General features: G+C 39.4%; 1 protein-coding gene across 5 annotated transcripts in view; it reads left to right on the top strand.

Moving 5' to 3' along the window:
• Nucleotides 1-19,731, top strand: part of SOX5 (SRY-box transcription factor 5) — a 1,013,639-nt gene that overhangs the window by 158,550 nt on the left and 835,358 nt on the right. The gene's annotated exons all lie outside the window — the stretch shown is intronic.

The raw sequence follows: 19,731 nt of genomic DNA, 5'->3' as shown, positions 1-19,731 counted from the left end.
CAAACTGTGAGATCATGACCTGAGCCGAAGTCGGACGCTTAACCGACTGAGCCACCCAGGCGCCCCTCACCTGGTTACTTCTATGTGTGTTGATGGCTGACTAAAATATGTTAGCTGGAGGAAGCCTGAGTGTGGGTGCATGAGCAAGTGGGGGCTGTTGCCGTGCCGGCACCAACAGAGTTAACCAGCCTTGCCAGCATGAACAATGGAAACCGGGCAGCTCTAAATGAAATGAGCTGAATATTTCATTCGGCCACTCAGCTGCCTGCTCCAATTGCCTCCTTTACTAAAATAAGAGCTTAATCTAAAGTGACAACAACATCAGTTTCTGTGTGCTCCAGTCACACTGAACATGACTTCCTTAACATAAACACTATTTACATGGACCGTCTGGATATAGCAGGGAATCAGGAGCGTGCCCAGCTAAGACACAGGGTACAATGAAGGACGAGAAGCAGGCAGCTGAGAATTAACATCAGCAAATGAAAGCATGACCCTCAGAGGGCATGTCCCTGATACGTTTTAAAATGAGAGAGCATTGCACCAGTAACCTTAGCCTTTGTAAAGACTATGCCATTTAAAATAAAATAGCACCTTTTCAGTTTAGACACTTAACCAAATGCATTATGTCTGACCCATTTTCCAACTTATGTGACACGAGAGGATGGATCCCTAGCTGCAATTATTAGAATCTTTCAAACAATTGCAACCAATAACCTCCCTCCCCAGACTCCTTCTCATAGCAGCCTGCACTTCTTCGAGATAAAGAGGGCATTTCGTTCAGTGAGTTCAGGCCAGACAGAGACGTCAGGGGAGTGGGAGAGAAGATGTGACCCTTGAACTGAAGGCTTTGATGTCAGTGTTAGCAGTACCCAGGAAATCCCTGTTTGAAAGTGGTTTTCAGCTCGAGAGTTCTGGAAGATTAGAAGCAAGAGTGTGACAAGGCACCAGCCTGTCAGAGTCCACAAAATAACACAAGTTACTTATTTCTAGCACCCTAGAATAGATAATGAGGAAGATAGCAATCCTGAAAATGCATTATTGATGGTTTATTTCCACAAAAAGGATGCTATAGTATTAATCACTTTTACCATGCAGCCATCTTCTGGGAATTTTAGAAGGGTCACAAAATGTCAAAATACATTACAAAATGTAAAAATATATAACTTAATCCTATTCAAATTATTGACAGTTAATGGAACTTCATGGTTTTTCCCCTAGCTTCATAGGTAAGGAAAGTAGGGCACAGAGAACTTACAGAAACGTCTGAAGTCACACAGTGAATCAGAGAGCAATATGGAAAGAGAAAGAGCCTTTTTTTTTTCTCTTTTCTCTGTTATTGCTACTTCCTTCAAGTCAACAGTAATACTCTCATTTCTAAAATGGCTCTTCTCTTAAAATCTTCTTTAATTGAGCCTTGTGGAGGCTGACCCCGGGCACTGATTCCTGGCTTCTGGGCTCCAAAGACCGGAGGCAATGGCAGGATTTTTTTTTTTTTTCTTTTAAATACAGTTCTGTGTTATCTGTTCTCATCCTCCAGGCTCTATGCCTGAGTGAATGCCCCGACAGACCCCACCCCTGTGGTGGTATATTTTCCATAAAGGTCTTCTTCACTGAAGAAGAAAGGGACTGATCATTTAAAACAAGTTTCCTTTTTAGGAAAGGTATAATGAGTGACGGGAAGAAAAATGGGAGAATCATCGATATCTAGCTGGCTTTAGTAGAATGCTCATTAATCAACAGGCATTTATTGAGAATCTACAAGATTATTAAGCATTATATTAGGGAGAACAAATTGTCTTTGGTCTCCTGAGGCTCACCATCTAGAGAAAACATGTATCATACTTTAAAAAAAAAAAAAGAAGTTTAGATTTCTGTACAGAGCCAACAAGAATACTGCCATTGTGAAAAAATAAAAATACTGTTTTATTGTTGCCCTTCTCCTATGTTTTCATCTTCATTTTTTTTTTTTTTATTAAAAAAAATTTTTTTTTTCAACGTTTTTTATTTATTTTTGGGACAGAGAGAGACAGAGCATGAACGGGGGAGGGGCAGAGAGAGAGGGAGACACAGAATCGGAAACAGGCTCCAGGCTCCAAGCCATCAGCCCAGAGCCCGACGCGGGGCTCGAACTCACGGACCGCGAGATCGTGACCTGGCTGAAGTCGGACGCTTAACCGACTGCGCCACCCAGGCGCCCCTTCATCTTCATTTTTAACTAACGGCAATGTGAGTAGAAGGATACCCTTTAGCTCACTACTTATTGAGCATTGAGTAACTCTTTTAGGTGGTATTCTAGAGGTGACTCCAAAGGAAATATACATTTTCTCACAACCTGATGGGGATCCTAGCACTTGTATACATATCAATTGTACGAGTTGGTAAATGCCTTACTAAGAAAGGTACCAGATGCTTGAGAGCAGAGGAGAGGCAGGAGTGACCACCCCTGCCCTGTGAGATCTCTTCAAACGAAAAGGATCTTGACATCTATGTCCAGTAGTAGCCAGATCTTCAACTGTCAACAAATATCAGCTGGGAATAGCAATGCCGGAGGGAGCGGGGTCCCTGCACACATTAAGCTTGGGAGGCAGCCTGCACACTGATTATTGAAATCAGTAGAGTTTGCTGAAGGCAAGGAGTAAGTGGATCGTGTGTCTTGGCTTCTCTCAGCTGCAATAAGGTTCTTGATGACCTTTTCTTTTTCTTTCTCAGGTGAGGATAGCTTGCCTTCTCTTGGGATGTCTCTACTGCTGTGTGGCCTCCTAGTCTGAAGGGGCATGACTAGCCAGAGACAGACAGAGAGAGAGACAAGTTTCTCTTGTTATAAGTGATACCTGCTTTGAAAAATCTCAGGGCTTTAATGAGAAAATGCCTGAAATAGACCCAGGCCCTCTAGTCTCTCTTCTATTTTCTTTTAATCACCTTTCTCCTAATCAGTACTGGTCAGGGTCTCAGTTCAGCAAAACTGTTACTGTGTATCATTAACTAAGCCACTCATAGTTTTGTTTTCCCAGTGCAGGATGTTTTAAGAATATTTTGCCATTCTTATCATCATAAAGGTGCATATAAACCATTCCTTGTAAAATCAATCATAAAGTCTCTTTCCTCTTTGCTATTTTCATTTTAAACTTTTAGGGAAAGATATATTGTATTTCTTGTATTTGGTCTTATCTCTTCTCCCTTCTCTGAAGATGAGGGGCAAAATTTCTTCTCTCATGCTAAAATATAAGATTGTATTGTGTCATAATTTTTTAAAGGATGGAAGAGTTTTGAGATTTTTTTTGTTAATTTTTTTAATGTTTATTTATCTCAGAGAGAGAGAGAAAGAGCGAGAGCATGAGTGGGGAGGGGTAGAGAGAGAGGGAGACACAGAATCCAAAGCAGGCTTCAGGTCTCCGTGCTGTTAGCACAGAACCCGTCGTGCGGCTGGAACTCATGAACCAAGAGATCGTGACCTGGGCTGAAGTCAGAGGCTCAACCGACTGAGCCACACAGGTGCCCCAAGAGTTTTGCGATTTTAAATATAGTTTCTACACTGAGTACAAGTTTTCATGAAAAGAACCATAATTTAAAAAAAAATTTTTCAACTTTTATTTTTGAGAGAGACAGAGACAGCATATGAACAGGGGGCGGGGGGGGGGGGACAGAGAGAGGGAGACACAGAATCTGAAGCAGGCTCCAGTCTCTGAGATCATGACCTGAGCAGAAGTCAGATGCTTAACCAACAGAGTCACCCAGGCACCCCCAAAAGAACCATAATTAAAAAAAAAAGAACCAGGTTTAAAGCAGAATCCAGATATGAGATTATATATCTTACAAGTTTCTGCTCAATGACATAATGTTTTTAAGTTTTACATGGTTTAAATGGTAGCACAGGTTAATTACTAACTTACATCTCCTCATTCAGACATCTAGTTATTGAGGAGTTGGGGGCAAGTGATAGATTCAATACAGGTGACCCTTGGTCATCCTCCAAGCCCTTGCAAAACCCTTTCCTGTAATACTGGGTTGTCATTCTGTTATCTTGGACCCCGATTGGCCTGTAATTGCATCCCATCGGCAGGACCACAACCCAAAAAGTCAGCTTCGTGATTTTGCAGCAGCTGTTGCTGCAGAAGGTAAATGCCGTGCAGATATTGATGAGCTTGCTAATTTGTGTAGTAGACAGAATTTAGAATGGGGAACAGGATTTGTCTGCTAGCTGTCATCATCCATCAGCCCCAGGCTGCCCCAGGCAGTGGGTTTGCTTTTTGCCAGCTTCTAATTTTGCTTTATTTTTCCTTAACTTCAATCTACTTTATTCATTTATTATAATTGGGAGAGTGGTGGTTGAGATAGGGAAAAAAATACTCCTGCCCCACGCTTGAGATTGAAGGCTCTCATATGCTGCAGTTCTCTGGTATCAGCAGATTCAGACTGGACCTGTTGGTCTGTTGATTGATGTAGTTCATGAATGAAGACTGTGTTCTCATGTGGGGGTCCTAAAGCACAGTGTGACTGGAAGACTTGCCAAAGCAGTCCTCACTCTTCTGTATTTTTCCCTGTTTCCACCAAGATCAGAATTTATAGTATTAGGTTTGTTCCCTGGGGGTTTTCATTCAATTTATTAAAAAAATTTTTTTAGTGCTCACTATGTGTAGGTTGTTATTATAGATGGCCAGAAATATATTGGATGAACAAGGCAGAAAAAGCCCCTGCACGGGGCTTTAGTGCTTAGATTCTAGGGGTGAAGACAGAAATAAGAACATAAATACACAATACTTCAAGATAGTGATAAACCAAATGAATGAAGAAGGAGATGAAGTAGAGTAAGGAGTAGAGTTGGAAGCGCCATTTTAGATAAAGAGGCCAGGCAAAGTTCTCTGAGGAGATGACACCTGAGTCCTGAGTTATGACAAGCCATGGAAATTTCTATGGGGAGACTTTAGGGAGAGGAAGTGGCAAAGGTAAAGAGCCAGAAGAGACACTGGGCTTGTTAAGTTTCACGAACAGCAAGAAAGCCTGTGTAGCTGAAGCAGGTGGTGGGGGTGGGAAGGAGCATCAAGGGAATGACATTGGGAAGGAAAGAGGGTCAGGTCACTTGGACTCAATTCTGAGTGAGATGGAGGCTGGTTGTAAGTGAGCGGGTGACTTGGTCAGATACACAGTTTTAAGAGCTTACTCACTACTGTGTGGAGAGTAGACTAGAGAGGGGCAAAAGTGGAAACAGATATCAGTGGGGAGACTATTGTAGTCCAGTGAGAGGTAATTCTGGCTGGTACTACTGACAGTAGTGGAGTTGGTGAGAAGTAATCAAATGGTATATATTTCATATATTTTGAAGAGCTCTAGCTGATGGGAGTTTGGATGGGGGGGGGGTTGAAAAAGAACAATCAAGGGTGGCTTTTAGATGTTTTGATTTCAAGTGTTGAATGGTCAGAGTGCCTATAATTAACTCCTACGTATTGGGGAAGGATATAGGATGGAGTGAGGTGGTTACTAAATAGAAGTCATTTTTAAAAACCCGTTGTTGGCAAAATTTGAAACAGAATGTAGGAGAAGTGTCAGAAGACTCAAGATGTGTAAATGTTACCTGAAATTTAAAATGAAAGAAAATTGCGCTCCTGGTGGCTCAGTCTGTTGAGTGCTTGACTTCGGCTTAGGTCATGATCTCACAGCTCTTGAATTCAAGCCCCACATCGGGCTCTGTACTGACAGCTCTGAGCCTGAAGCCCACTTCAGATTCTGTGTCTCCCTCTCTCTCTGCACCTCCCCCACTCATTCTCTGTCTCTCTCTCTCTCAACAATAATAAATAAAAAAAATTTTAATGAGAGAAAAGATTATTTTTTATATTTATATTTTATTTTTATTTATACTTTAAGGATTTAAGTAAGCTTCTAGATTGTGTTTTTATGTAGATAATTTCTGAACACAAAAACAAAATGGTGTTCACAAGAAGGTAGTATGGGTTCTCTAAGATCTAATCATGTAACTTAATTCTTTTAAATACAGTTACTCTATTAACAGATACCATCATTTATTAAATGTACTTATATATCATAAAATTTTGAGAAATTAAGAAGGAAATTGGTTTGGTGGACAGTATGGTAACATGGATTAATAGCTGAAGAACCTTATTTAAAGGATATAGATTAGTATAATGGTTATCAATCTAAAGAGTGGTCTGTACTCAGATGCTACCCATTCTATTCATTGGCTTATCCTCTTTATTATTTGTATTAAGAACTTTGATGAAGGAAGACCACTTTCTTATACCATACACAAGAATAAACTCAAAATGGATTAAAGACCTAAATGTGAGACCTAAAACCATAAAATAACTAAAGAAAATGTAAACAGTAATCTCTTAGCCATCATGGCCTTAGCAACATTTTTCTAGATATGTCCCCTCAGGCAAAGGAGACAAAAGCAAAAATAAACTATTGGTACACTGAAAACTATAGAAAGCTTATGAAAGAAATTGAAGACACACAAAAAAATGGAAAAATATTCCATGCTCCTGGATAGGAAGAACAAATATTGTTAAAATGTCAATACTACCCAAAGCCATCTACATATTCAATGCAATCCCTATCAAAATAATACCAGCATTCTTCACAGAGCTGGAACAAACAATCCTAAAATTTGTATGGAACCAGAAAAGACCCCAAATAGCCAAAGCGATCTTGAAAAAGAAAACCAAAGTAGGAGGCATCACAATCCCAGACTTCAAGCTATACTACAAAGCTGTAATCATCAAGACAGTATGGTACTGGCACAAGGACAGACACTCAGATCAATGGAACAGAATAGAGAACCCAGAAATGGACCCACAAACGTATGGCCAACTAATCTTTGACAAATCAGGAAAGAATATCCAATGGAATAAAGACAGTCTCTTCAAGTGGTGCTGGGAAAACTGGACAGCAATATGCAGAAGAATGAACCTGGACCACTTTCTTACACCATACACAAAAATAAACTCAAAGTGGATGAAAGACCTCATTGTAAGACAGGAAGCCATCAAAATCCTTGAGGAGGAAGCAGGCAAAAACCTCTTTGACCTTGGCCACAGCAACTTCTTACTCAACACGTCTCTGGAGGCAAGGGAAACAAAAGCAAAAATGAACTACTGGGACCTCATCAAAATAAAAAGCTTCTGCACAGTGAAGGAAACAATCAGCAAGACTAAAAGGCAACCGACAGAATGGGAGAAGATATTTGCAAATGACATATCAGATAAAGGGTTAGTATCCAAAATCTATAAAGAACTTATCAAACTTAATACTGAAAAAACAAATAATCCAATGAAGAATTGAGCAAAAGACATGAATAGACACTTCTCCAAAGAAGACATCCAGATGGCCAACCGACACATGAAAAAATGCTCAACATCACTCCTCATCAGGGAAATACAAATCAAAACCACAAAGAGATACCACCTTACACTTGTCAGAATGGCTAACATTAACCACTCAGGCAACAACAAATGTTGGTGAGGTTGCGGAGAAAGAGGATCTCTTTTGCATTGTTGGTGGGAATGCAAGCTGGTGCAACCATTCTGGAAAACAGTATGGAGGTTCCTCAAAAAACTAAAAATAGAACTACCCTATGACCCAGCAATTGCACTACTAGGCATTTATCCACGGGGTACAGGTGTGCTGTTTCGAAGGGACACATGCACCCCCATGTTTATAGCGGCACTGTCAACAACAGACAAAGTATGGAAAGAGTCCAAATGTCCATTGATGGATGAATGGATAAAGAAGAGGTGGTATATATATATATATATATATATATATATATACACACACACACACACACACACATACATACATACATACATACTATGGAGAATGACTCGGCAATCAAAAAGAATGAAATCTTGCCATTTGCAGCTACGTAGATGGAACTGGAGGGTATTATGCTAAGTGAAATTAGTCAGTTAGAGAAAGACAAAAATCCTATGACTTCACTCCTATGAGGACTTTAAGAGAAAAAACAGATGAACATAAGGGAAGGGAAACAAAAATAATATAAAAACAGGGAGGGGGACAAAACAGAAGAGATTCATAAATATGGAGAACAAACTGAGGGTTACTAGAGGAGTTGTGGGAGAAGGGATGGGCTAAAATGGGTAAGGGGCCCTAAGGAATCTACTCCTGAAATCATTGTTGCACTATATGCTAACTAATTTGGACGTAAATTTTTAAAAAATAAAAAATAAAATTAAAAAAAAAGAAACCACTAAAAAAAAATTAAATAAACCACTGGGACTACACCAAAACGAAACAACAACAACAACAACAGAACTTTTATATAGTGAAGGAAACCATCAAAAAAATAAGAAGGTAACCTGCTAAATGGGAGAAGATACCTGCAAACGATAATCCAACAAAGGGTCAATATTCAAAATATTTAAGGAACTTCTATAACTCAACACCAAAACAAAAAAACAAACAAACAAAAAAACAATTCAATTAAGAAACGGGCAGAGAACCTGAATAGATGCTTTTTGAAAGAAGGCATACAAATGGCCAACAGACACATGAAAAGATACTCAATATCGCTAATCATCAGGGAAATAAAAATCAAATTATAGTGAGATATCACCTTCTATCTGTCAGAATGGCTAGTGTCAAAAAGACAAGAAATAACAATTTAGGCTATTAGGGTAGGTTAGCATAGCAATGGGACCCCAAGAGTCTTGGCTTGTAATGGATGTAATAGAAAGAATGGACACTCCTAGGTAGGGTCCATCTAATTGTTTCTTTAGACTTGACCACATATGACATGCTAAGCCTTGTCTATTCATTAAAAAGAGCTTTGATGAAGGAAGAAAGTAAGCAAGAGGACTAACATTTTATCATTTTTGTTCAAGGACACACTTGCCACTTTAACCCATTTTATCTCATTTGGTACTTACAAAGTCAGTGATAGACTCAGTGTTGGCCCAAACTTAACAAGATGAAATTTAACAGTGTAAAAGTAATTCTACATATAATTTTGAAATCAATTGGCCAATTATAGGTAGGGGGTATTTGAGTTTGACAGTCCATTTTTAAGATATTCAGGTTGATTTCATGTTCAGTATAAACCAACAGTTAAGATCTATCTGCTCAGATAAGAGGTAGTATCACCTTTAACAGCATTATTAGAAGAAGTATAGTGTCTATAACCAATGAAATAATCACCTGGTGAAAAGTATACTAGTCAGTTCATATGTCAAGTTTACTTATGGGTAAAATAATTTTAAGGACATTGACAATTTAATGCCTAAAGCTGGTGAATTATAGGGGTAGATAATCTGGATACTAATAGTTCCTATAAGAAGTTGTTTAGCTTGAAAAAGAGAAACTTAGGAAGGATTCCAAAACAGTCCTTCAAAATGTCAAAAAGGATTGGCCTTGGAGTCAGTCAGGGTCTGGCAAGAAATAGATGATGAAATAAAACCCAAACAGATGATGGACTTAGGTGGAATAATTTTTTTTTTAATGTTTTTTAATTTTTTAATTTTTTAATTTTTTTTTAACATTTATTTATTTTTGAGACAGAGAGAGACAGAGCATGAACGGGGGAGGGGCAGAGAGAGAGGGAGACACAGAATGGGAAGCAGGCTCCAGGCTCTGAGCCATCAGCCCAGAGCCCGACGCGGGGCTCGAACTCACAGACCGTGAGATCGTGACCTGAGCTGAAGTGGGAGGCTCAACCGACTGAGCCACCCAGGCGCCCCGAGGTGGAATAATTTGAGGAGAATTTAATAAAAGGAATAGTTATAAGGATATAGACAGGGTTTTGAAAACCAGGACCACAGTAAGAGACTTTACACTCATTAAAATTTCCACAATAAGAAAGACGTAATAATAAGTATTGGTAGAGGACATGGAGGAATCAGAACCCTCGTACATCACAGATGGGAGTATAAGATGGGCAACTGCTTGGAAGAGTCTGTCTCCGATTCTTACAAGGTTAAACCTTGTGAGTTACCGTATGACTCAGCAGTTCCATTCTCAAGTTCATTCAAGAGTTGAAAACATGTCCACATGAAAACTTGTACACAATACTCAGCAAAATGACTCATAATAGCCAAAAAGTGGAAAGAACCCAAATATCCATGAACTGATGAATAGATAAATAAAATGTGGCGTATCTATACAATGGGATATTATTTAGAAAGAAAAAGAAATGATGTACTGATACACCCTTCAACATGGATGAACCTTGAAAACATTTGATAAGCTAAAAGAGCCAGTCACAAGAGACTACATATAGAATGACTCCGTTTATATGAAATAGCCACATAGCCAAGTCTTTAAAAACAGAAAGTAGATTTGTGTTTGCCTTAGGCTGAGGGGTTGAGAGAAAACAGAGAATGGCTGCTAATGAGTATGGAGTTTGTATTCAGAGAGATGAAAATGTTCCAAAATTGATTGTGGTAATGGTTGTATAACTTTATGAATATGTCAAAAAACCATTGAATTGTACACTTTAAATGGATGAATTGTGTAGTATGTGAGTTATATCTCAATAAAGCAGTTATTGAAAGGAACCAACAAGGGTGGTGAAGTACTCTGGGGATAATAATAGCAGAGAGTTGTCACCACCTCTAGGTCTGAAGGGACCAGGAGAAAGGAGCTGTATGGAGAAGCCCACCTGACTAGGGAGATAGATACCACCAGACTCTGAAAGTCACTTGCAAGGAGGGAGCTGCAGAAATAACGTATCCTGCCCTCACTCTTTTCTTACTGTTTGATCTCTGGCTGAAGCCTCTCATTTTCAAAACCCCACCGGAAGCCTGGGAGCAAGGGGCTCTCTTGATATGTTATAGAAGTCAGCAACCCAGGACACAGAGCTGGGTGAAAGGTGGGCTTGCATCTGGGTTTGAAACACAAATGATTATGCATAGCTCTAGAACCGAGACCAGTAGTGGAAAGTTAAAATTGGATGTTTTACACCAAGATGAAGGGCATTTGGGGGCGCCTGGATGACCTAGTCATTTAAGTGACCGACGGGCTCAGGTTATGATCTTGTGGTTCTGAGTTGGAGCCTCTCATAAGGCTCTTTGTTGTCAGCATGGAACCTGCTTCAGATCCCACTTCAGATCCTCTGTCTCATCTCTCTCCACCCATGCCACGCTCATGCACGCTCTTGCTCTCTCTCTCTCTCTCTCTCTCTCACACACACACTCTGTCTCTCTTTCAAAAATAAAGACATTAAAAAAAAAAAATTTGAGCCTTCCAGTCTGTCAACATGGATTTACTTATTTTAAAAAAAATGAAGTGCATTTTGATCTCTGGATAGAGTTGTACGGAGTCTGAGATGACTATAGAGAAATTACATAGAGGATTCTAGTTTGAAGTGAAGAGTTGAATTAATTACCTCAGAAATTTCCTTTGTAACTCCAAGTTTCTGCTTCTAATCTCTGGCATATTGGCAGCGACTGTATTATCACTTGGCTAGCTGTGGTTTTAGAAGTTCAAGATTTGGGCTGGGCTAATAGAACATGGAAAAGAAGGTACATTTTGATGAGAATGAAAAAGCAAAGGGAATGTTATAAGTATGGGGTGTTCGCCTTGAGATCAGCTTCACTGACAAATAAATTGAACTCTAATGTGGTCAGAGGCAGGTCTGAGGAAAGAAGTGGCAGAAGAAAAAGAAGCTTGTTGTCAAGGAACATGTAAGATTTGGAGAAATAAAATTTGCCTACTTAACTATTTTACTGATTATGTATTTTAGCCCTACTTTTCTTTTTAGTTTAAAATGACAGTAAAAATATGGCACTTTAATATTCTAAGAAAATTATAGTCGGCTTTCACGAGCATGAAAGATGTCAAAGAAGCGTGTGTGTCTTCTCTCCCGTGTGTTTCAGTAGATTTCCTTCCGGATTTGTAGAGGGGGTGCTAGATCGGCCATGGAACCCACATCTGACTCTGTGCTGGCCAGGAGGCACACTTTATGTCACTCTTCACTCCTTTTTATAAACGGGATCTAGAGGGTTGGGATATGGGGTGAAAGTGATAGGAGAAGAAATGGAAAGTTACTTGAGTGATTGTGTTAATGGAGATGCTACATTTGGCAACCCTACCGTCTGCAGGCTACTTACGTTGAGGAATTTAGGGGAGTTATTTGATGAGATGGTTTTCTAAACTTGGTACTTTTACTTTGTGCCATGTTTTATATCTACTACATTAAATATATAGCAGTATAATCATTTACATGGTCCATTGCCAAAACACAGAAACGATGATGCTCATTTACAACTGTGGACAATATCCAAATAAACCACTGATTATGTCCTGCCAACTTGAGTGGATATAGGATTTGGAAGAAATACTGAAGACTGTGGAAGTATATTTTCTATTTTAATTTGTTTCTGGACATCCAGATACATATCATAAATACTTGATTAGATTGGTTGGATTTTTAGAAATGTAACTTTTTTCCTTTCAATATTTTGTACAGTAATTTTGCTCTTTACTAAAGGCCAATAGTTTTAGATTACTTTTTATTTCTACAAGTGCTATATTAATTTTTATTAACCAGCAACTCAAATTATTGTCAATTCATTGTCATGGATTATGTTTCACTGGAATAGGGCATTTAATTTGGTAGAGGACATTTAGTATAGGATTATTGTTCAGATGGACATTTCCCACTTACATGACAAGTACCCAGGAGTAGAACTTTCTCAATTCCTTCCAATTCCCCATATTTATGTACATTTTATTCTTCGCTGTTGTTTTTGATTTCACAATGAAATAGAAGACATTTCTGTATAAAGTTCTTTCATGAGACATTTGGCTTGGGTGTAACAAATATTTATGAATAATGTGGGGTTAATATTAAATGATTTAATACATAGAGCACACAGAGTCTGATATGTAGTATTATAAAAGTCATACACAAGGCCTGGGATGTAGTAGAGCTTAAGAAAAGATAGCTATGATGGTGATGATGATAATGACTATAATGTAATTAATATACAGTTCTCAAAGTCATTTTTACATAGTGATTTAAAGGTCAAGTCATATAATTAAGAACTTTAAAACATAAAATCTTTTAAGTTTATTTTTAAAATTTTACATAAATCTTGAAGCTGAAACATAAAATGTGCTCAGTATGAGGTATCCTCAACAGACCTTCAGAAGCATGAGCATGTAAGTTTCCTTTCCATTCCTGGAAAAATGTGAAACATATACATCCAGGGATGGTGCTAAATATTTGTTCTGAATTATCTGATCTCCAGACCTATCAGGTCAGACGACCAAACTTAGGCTATTCCTTTAGCATTCATTATGTGCATTGACAGCATGAATTTAACTGCCTATGATTTATCAGTGTATGATCTTTAAGAAATTGTTTCTATTAAAGGCAAATGGCTGGATACGGATTTCTGTACTTTTTAAAAGGCCATTATGTTAGACCCTGCAAATTCTGTCCTTTTAAATAAAGACTCGTTCAAAAACAATTGCTTGTAGTGTTCAGAGCTAGGAAAAATGTTGTTTGGGAAATATAAATTTCTGTTACATTGTGACCTCTCTCCTGAACTCCACACACACATGCCGGAATGGCTCCTTGGCAACTCCACACTGCACATCTATATGAGCCCTGGATGTGCCCTTCACACCTGTTTCCCTGGAAGTCTTTCCTTGGCCCAGGTAAAGGAAAATCCATTCTTCTCATTGCTCAGACCCCAAAACTTTCATCATCCTCGACTCCTATCTTTCACTTGTACTCCACCTAATCCCGTGGCAAAACTCTGTCAGCATGACCTTCAACATATTTCCAAGCTCTGAGGACCTTTCCTCATCTCCACTATTTCCAGTCTGGTCCAAGCCACCATCATTTCTGCTTGCAGCTGTAGGCTTCTAACTGGACTCCTGCCTTTGTTCCCCTTCAGTCAGTTTTCATACGGCAGCCAGGGTGATCCTTTACAGTGTAAATCAGATTAGTCATATTCTGTCCTTCTCTGCTCCAGACCCTGCAATGGCTTCCTTCCTCAGTGGAGTCCTTAACCGCGACCCTCATGGAGCGGAGTCAGCCCCTATCCTTCTGTTTGCTGAGTTCACCTTCCGCTTCTCCTCCTCTCACTCACTCCGCAGTAACCATACTGCCCATTGGTCTTTCTCTAACGGGCTGGGCACCACCCTTCTTAAGGCTTTTGCATTCTACAAGGTTTCCTCTACCTATAATGCTCTTGCTCCATTACCGAATTAGTCATACCAGCCCTTCCTTCAGGTCTTGACTCAAATGGCACCTTCTCAGTGAGGCCCTTCCTTCTCCTCTAAAACTTTATCTAGCACTTCCCTAAACACTTTCTATCACCTCTTGAATCTTTGTCCTTAGCCCTTTTCTAACTAACATAGCATAATATCAATTCATTTATCTTTTTTTTTTTTCTCCCCGAGTAGAATGTTAGCTGTACGAGGGCAAGGAGGTGGTTAGTTTTGTTTACCGCTCTATCTCTGGAGCCCAAGTTAGTTCCTAGCAAATGGAGACATTCTACAGATATATGTTGACTAAATGAATAATTCAGGGTTGATTTTGGCTGGTGTTCTATATTTATGGTTACAGAAAGTATAAATAATGCACATTGTTTTCTTCTTGAATTCCATATAGGCAGCTTTGTGGTTAAAGTCAAATTCTTACTAAATTATTTTTTTCCTCCCACTCTCCCTGACGTATTTGTTTAATTAACTACAAGTCTTTTGAATTTATTTATCCAACTTTTATTGAACACCAAACTGTATGCAGGCCACTGGATGAGACTCTTAAGAGACATGATCCACTTAAAAAAAATTTTTTTTTAATGTTTATTGATTTTTGAGAGAGAGCGAGAGAGCGAGCGCAGGCGAGCATGAGTGGTGGAAGGGCACAGAGAGAGGGAGACACAGAATCTGAAGCAGGCTCCAGGCTCTGAGCTGTCAGTACAGAGCCCCATGTGAGGCTCAAACTTACCAACCAACCGTGAGATCCTGACCTGAGCTGAAGTCGGATGCTCAACTGACTGAGCCACCCAGGCGCCCCATGATCCACCTTTAAAGGATACTTCCAATTTAGTTAGTAAGGCAAAACTAGCAAATAATCCATGTAGAAGGGCTATTTTCAAATATAAGAGAAAGCTGTTTAAGAGGGATTCAGGGGCACCTGGGTGGCTCAGTTGGTTAAGTGTCCAACTTCGGCTCAGGTCATGATCTAACGGCTCATGAGTTCGAGCCCCATGTCGGGCTCTGAGCTGACAGCGTGGAGCCTGCTTGGGACTTTCTGTTTCCCTCTCTCTGCCCCTCCCCTGCTCCTGTGCTCTGTTTCTCTCTCACTCTCTAAATAAATTAATTAAAAAAGAACCATCGATTTAATAGCCATGTGTATATGCATTGTACTTATAAACATACATATGTACAGAGAAACATACCTTTCACCTGATTTATCAGGGCCTGCCTAACTGAAAGAAACATTCCCAATCTATCAACCTTGGGTAACAATCTGTATTAATATTAAAAATAGACACATATTTAATTATACTTCCTCTTTATGAGACAGGATGTTCTGGTTGGTTGTTTGTTTTGATTTTTAGTTTGTCAACAACTAAAGCTGCCGTTTCATCTGCAGCAGTGTCTGGCTTTTTGAGAATTTGTTGTGGCCAGACTGCCCTTTTGCTATTTGTAGCTGAATGAGCATTTCTGTACTTCCCAAGATACAGTTCTCACACCAGGAATGCATGCCTTTCACAGCCCGGACTGTTCTTGTGCCTTCTATCTGAGATGGCCACCTCAAGTAAAAATCACACCAGTGCAAAGTCTGCAGACTAATTTTCTCAGTCTGTTGCATACCACCCTGTACATGCCCCCTTTGAAAGTTTTACTTGTGCCCAACTTTGGTGGAAATTTCCAAGACTCTCTTTCTGATTAGTTGCCTATTAGTCAATGAAATATAAACCTGAGTTGTTTTTTCTTCCTTTATCTTTATTTAGGTAAAGCTGGACACACAGACCATGCACTATAAACAGTTTGATATCATCATCGTGTTGAACTTAGCCATCGAATTCTTTGGTTTTCCTCAGTGTATTCTTTTGCTCATTCTGCTTTCCTTTTTCAAAATATTTCAAGAGAATGGGACAATTAAAAATGCTTGCCCTTGAAAAGAAAAGCATCATGAGTCTCTGTTTGAGAATGGGGTTTATCTCTGGGTTCTATGAGCTAGATGCACACTAATTTACAGTGCTGGAACCAAATGGGTTGAAAATCCTTGTTTTCCCACCAGATGGGTTATTTTAAAATATCACAAAACTTCTGAGGTTATTTACATTACAAATGTGCTTCTTCGCACACATCAAGAATTGAGTACCATGTTTTGACAGTAACTCCTTTATGAAATTATATGTTGCGCAAGTAGAGTAAAATTCAAGTCATTCTCAAGGGAGCAGGCTTATGAATCTGGATGAGGTCACACCTCTTTAAAGATGCAGTTTGATAATCCGACATCAAAACAAAGGAATTCTGTTAATCCTCTCACAAAAGTGCAAATTGCTAATCAGATCCCTGGGCTGGGCTGGCAGCTTGGTAAACAATGAGCTTGGCAGAAGAGCAACTTTGGGCGGATAGATAGCTGAGAAGCTTGGGGTACCAACTTTGCCCCTGTGTTAGCCCAGTTGGGCCTGTTGTTTCGAAACAATTATGTTTGTCAATGGAGGTGGTTCTTGCGGTTATTGTGTTCTTGTGCTTTTCTCTTTCCATGTTAATGATGATGCAAATCAATCTTCCTGTCTTTCAGTTCACTTCGCTGGTGTATAGGCTACTATGCCCCTATATTCTTTTCACTTGGATGCATGTGTCTTTGAATTTTCATTACACATTCCTTTACAAGCCCAGAGGGTTTTCCCTCCTTCCCACAAAGAGTGTGGTGGTATTTGAAAAAAAGAAGAAAAAATCCTAAGCCAACTGAAAAAGAGTGTCTCTTCTAGAAGGTGTAATAGTTAGGATATTTATTTATTTATTTATTTATTTATTTATTTATGATGAAACCTGATTTGAGGTGGCTTAAAAGAAAAAGCTGAAATGTGTTGGGTGAAGGAATACAAAGAAGGCAAGTAACCAAATTGGGGGAAGGCAGGAATGGCTTCTGAGGACTGGCCTAGGGAGAAGTTGGGACCATGGAGTCCTCCTCTTTCAGGGTTTGATCCCTTTGCCTTGTCTCCCTGTCACTTTAGATAGCGACTTTACTCTTTCTTGCTGCAATAGAGATTTCTCCCTAGGGGAGGAATGTCTCCATGGATGCCAGCTCAGGAATTTCATAGCTTGCTGCTTTTTCCATCCTACTTAAATAAAATATCTCAGGGAAGGACTCTGATTGGCTTTGCTTAGATCAGGTGCTTGTCCTGGACCCTGTGTATACATAATTTCTTATTTGTCAGAATGTGGAATGTGCTCGCTGCTTGGTTTACTGTGTCTTATTCAGGTTTATTGAAGTATGTAACAAGCCTGGAAAATTATAAACTCTGATGACTGTCTCAGCAAGTGAAATTATTTTGCTCATCTCAGTGCCACTCTTTTAGCTCTCGCTCTGTTTCACCCTCTTGGCATTTCCAACTTTCACCCAAACATGACTAAGAATTAACGTGAAAGTGAGAAGTATAACTTCTTCATTTTAGAAGGGGCTTCTCGTTAAGAGAGTGCACTATTTTGAATACTTCCAGCTAGTTGTGTGTCTTCTATTAAGAGAGTGTTTGGACATTATTTGGGTGCAACGTGTGTGTTGAGAAGGAGTGAAAATTATAGTTTTGGTTGTGGTGTTGTCTTCCACTCGGTGAGAGCAGTGCACTTTTGCTGCAGTACAGTCTGGGCTACGGTTGGCATATTGGTTTTCAGTCAGACGAATGATACAGAACACGACAAATCTACATCTATAAGAGGAGAAACACATTAAATGGACAGGTCTGGGGTAGAGGCTGCCCTGGTGGGGCCATGCTACCCACAGCCATAGCTTTCTGAATAAGAGCACTGTCTTTTTAAAAGCAATAGGGGGTGCGGATTGAGGGAGTGCTCACAGCGGTAAGTATAACACAGCTGTGCTCTGTTTATGCTTCGGCTACAATAAAAAAGCTATAAAATGTGAGATGTCATAGCTCCACTTTGCTTTATTTATACTATTTCCTCTGAGCTCTGTCACACTGCACATTCATCTGCTAAGTTGCAGCAAGAATGGAGATTAAAATATCACAGCTCAAAATAGGAGTCAAGCGGAAGGAGATTCATCATAGCCCTATTAAAAATATGTAAATATGGGAATGAAGTCATTTTAAAGCCATACAGCGCTGCTCCTCCTTTATGAGTTGAGATCCCTTGTGCAAGTGGTGGGCCATGCAAGGGACAGAGCTGGGGCACTTGTTCACCATTTCTTCCACCCATGGAAATCCTTTTAAGATTAAAGACTGTTTGAATTGGAAATTATGCATGTTTTCCTATAATCATGCCTAAATTAATAATGGCAGGAAATCTGATGTGAAACAAGGAAATAAAAGATTTGGTAATTAAAGATTATATATTGTTCACTTAATGAGAATTATTAAAATTAATATATGGAATCTCCTTTTTGACCTCAATTATGAATGACGTCTGAGAAACCTCCAGAAGTGTCCCTGGATAGGAAAAGTTCCAAGAAGGAAACTGAGACTTGGAGACATGGTCTAGCTTTCCAGAATCCAGTTACTAATGATAAAGTGAAGGTGGGAAGCTAGGGTTCCTCCCTAAAACTCTGCTAGTAAATGACTTCACATTTCTTTTATCTCTAGTCCTGACAAAAACTTCCTTTCTGCTATCTATATGGTGTGCTTAGGAGAGTAAGGAATGGACTTTTTAGATGAGTAAATCTCCAGTGGTATTTATTAGCAAGCCTTTTATGTTCTCTTCTGTGTACACACAGAATGTTTTGGTCTCCGTATTGTCCACGTGTGCCATCAGAGTAGTAATAAAGACCAACATTTGCTAAGTACTTACTGGCTGCCAGGAAGGGTCCTATGCGTTTGCTTTGTACTCATTATTTTACTCCTCACAACAGCCCTTTGCAGTTGGTGTTATTCCTCATATCTTGTAGACATGGAAACTGAGGCGAGGATCACACAGCTGATGAGTGAGAACAGGAATGTAAACCTAGCAGGCTGGCTTCAGAGCTGGCACTCTCAGCCCTAATGGCCTTTCCAAAAGGATTAGAAATCACCAGGAAGAGCACCAAGCTGGTAAAGAGCAGCCCTGGGTTCCAGGCACAGTTTTGTCATTACCCTAGTAAACAAATTTTCCTCACCTACAGAATGCAGTGAGGAAATGATCCTGTTTTTACAGTTTCACTTTGTGTGTGTTTCTGTACTACTGCCTCTTGAAAATAAATTTTTTGAGCAATAACATTAGAAGATACTGCCTCCTTGAAGTAGAAATGTTAGAAGAGCAGGTGAGCCTTTGGAAGTTGTTTAGGTTAGCCTTTTAGTGTGATGAATATGATACCCTGAAAGAATAAGTGACTTATCCAAGAACACTCAGCTACTTGGTAGAGAACAAAGGTAAAACCTGCAGGTCCTAGCAGCGGTTTCCTACATAATACTGCTACCTATGGAGTTATTAAATAGAACATGTGAACATTCTTGAAATTTGTGGAAGGAACCACGACACGTGTCTTAATGGCTTAAATTAGGCAAATTGCCATAGTATCTCAGATTTATAGCAATATAAGATTTTAGATCATGTGTCTTTTTGGCAGACTTC

The sequence above is a fragment of the Panthera uncia genome, chromosome B4 (assembly GCF_023721935.1).
Source record: "Panthera uncia isolate 11264 chromosome B4, Puncia_PCG_1.0, whole genome shotgun sequence".
Lineage (NCBI taxonomy): Eukaryota > Metazoa > Chordata > Mammalia > Carnivora > Felidae > Panthera > Panthera uncia.
This window is presented reverse-complemented; position numbering and strand designations above follow the sequence as displayed.